Genomic DNA, 2,104 nt, shown 5'->3' with positions numbered 1-2,104 from the left:
GACAGAGGATCTGAAGTGGGCTCTGTGCTGACAGGCTGACAGCAGTGAGCCTGATGTGGGGCTCGAACTCACCAACCATAAGGTCCTGACCTGGGCTGAAGTCGGACTCTCAACTGACTGACCCACACAGGCGCACCTATATATCTTTTTAAAGAACCAACTTTTTGGGGCGCCTGGGTGGCGCAGTCGGTTAAGCGTCCGACTTCAGCCAGGTCACGATCTCGCGGTCCGTGAGTTCGAGCCCCGCGTCAGGCTCTGGGCTGATGGCTCAGAGCCTGGAGCCTGTTTCCGATTCTGTGTCTCCCTCTCTCTCTGCCCCTCCCCCGTTCATGCTCTGTCTCTCTCTGTCCCAAAAATAAATAAAAAACGTTGAAAAAAAAAAATTTTAAAGAACCAACTTTTGGTTTCGTTGATTTTTTTTCCTACTGTTTTTCTATTCTCTGTTTCTGTTCTAATCTTTACTATTCCCATCCTTCTGCCTGCTTTGAGTTTAGTTTACTCCTCTCTACCTTCTTAAGGTGAAAGATTAGTTTATTAATTTGAGGTGTTTGCTATTTTCAGTGTAGGTGTTGAAAGATATCAATTTCTCCGAGCACTGCTTTTGCTGTATCCCATAAGTTTTGGTACGTTGTGTTTTTGTTTTTAGTCTTTTCAAAGTACTTTCTAATTTCCCTTGGAATTTCCTCTTTGACCATTAGTAATTTAGGAGTGTGTTGTTTAATTTCCACAGAAGTGTGAATTTTCCAAATTTCTTTCTTTCTGATGATTTGTAATTTCATTCTGTTTTGGTCAGAGAATATTCTTTGCATGATTTCAATCCTTTTAAATTTACTGAGACCTATTTTATGGCCTAACATACGTTCTGTCCTGGAGAATGTTTCACGTACACTTGAGAAGATTGTGTATCCTTTTGTTGTCGGGTGGAAAGTTCTATTATGCCTGTTAGGTCTAGTTGGCCTGTAGTGGTTTTCATGTCTTCTCTTTCTTTGCTGATCTTCTATCTAATTGTTCTATCCATTATGAAAGTTGGGTATTAAAGCTTCCAACTATTATTGTGTTTTTTTTTTCCAACCAAAAGGTCTCACATATTTATTACTGAACCAACTCACTGGAGCAGAAGCTTAGCAACAGAGGAAATCATTTCCCTGGTAAAACATGTCTGTTATTCAGGTAGGAGGGATGTTACAGAGCCATCGGACAGGAACATGTGACGTTCATGCAGCATAAGTATGTGTGCCGTCTCATGTGCGATCCCTTAGAGACCCAGCTTGGTTCTTTTCCAATGCCCCCTCTTGGAGTTCTGCCTGATTTAATTGCCAATTTTCATCCAAATCCACCGGGCAATGGGCCCATTCTGCTTTTGTTTCTTGGCCGGGAATCGCTTAATCCTGAAAGTCTTGTGAGAAAACATGGCGAGGAACAGTCAACCGCACACACCACGACGGTGGGAAAAAAGTGAGAGCTCCAACTATTATTGTTAAATTGTAAGTTTCTCCCTTTAAAGGTTTTGTCAGTTTTTGCTTCATGTATTTTGAGGCTTTGTCGTTGGGTGCATATATGTTTATAAATATCGTGTCTTCTGGATTGAGTGACACTTATATCATAAGATGTTATAAGACAATTTCCATATGTTTTGTGAGCATCAACTTAGATTTACATTGCTTCTGTAGCTGTCCTATAAGTCAGGGAGGAAAAAAAGCAGTTATAAACAAAAACTACTCATATGCCGTCTTTTGTATTTATCTTTGCACATAGCTGTACTGGCGTTCTGAATTTCTTCGTGTGAATCTGAATTATTGTCTAGTGTCTTTTTATTTCAGCCCAAAGGACTTGCTTTAGTATTCCCTGTAGGTCAGATCCACTAACAACAAACTCTCCCCTCTTTGGTTTATTATTATTAAGAATGTTTTAAGCTTTTCTTCATTTTTTAAGAATGATTTTGTTGGATATAGAATTCTTGGTTGACTTGTTTTCTTTTGATTACATCATTCTACTTTGGGTACGTCAGGTCTCTGAGACGCTGTTCATTTCTTAATTTATTTTTCTTTCTAAGACTAGATAATCTCAATTGATACATCTTCAAATTCAATGATTCTTTTTCTGC

The 2,104-nt window shown here is 39.3% G+C and overlaps 1 pseudogene; it reads right to left on the bottom strand.

The window, feature by feature from the left end:
* Positions 1 to 1,145: 1,145 nt before the first annotated feature.
* On the bottom strand, positions 1,146 to 1,752 carry LOC147571755 (large ribosomal subunit protein eL39-like; annotated as a pseudogene).
* Between the last annotated feature and the right edge of the window lie 352 nt (positions 1,753 to 2,104).

The sequence above is a fragment of the Puma concolor genome, chromosome F2 (assembly GCF_028749965.1).
Source record: "Puma concolor isolate L17-30 chromosome F2, mPumCon1.1.hap2, whole genome shotgun sequence".
In the NCBI taxonomy this organism is placed as follows: Eukaryota; Metazoa; Chordata; class Mammalia; order Carnivora; family Felidae; genus Puma; species Puma concolor.
Note: the sequence above shows the minus strand (reverse complement) of the source record. Positions and strands in the feature narration are given on the sequence as shown.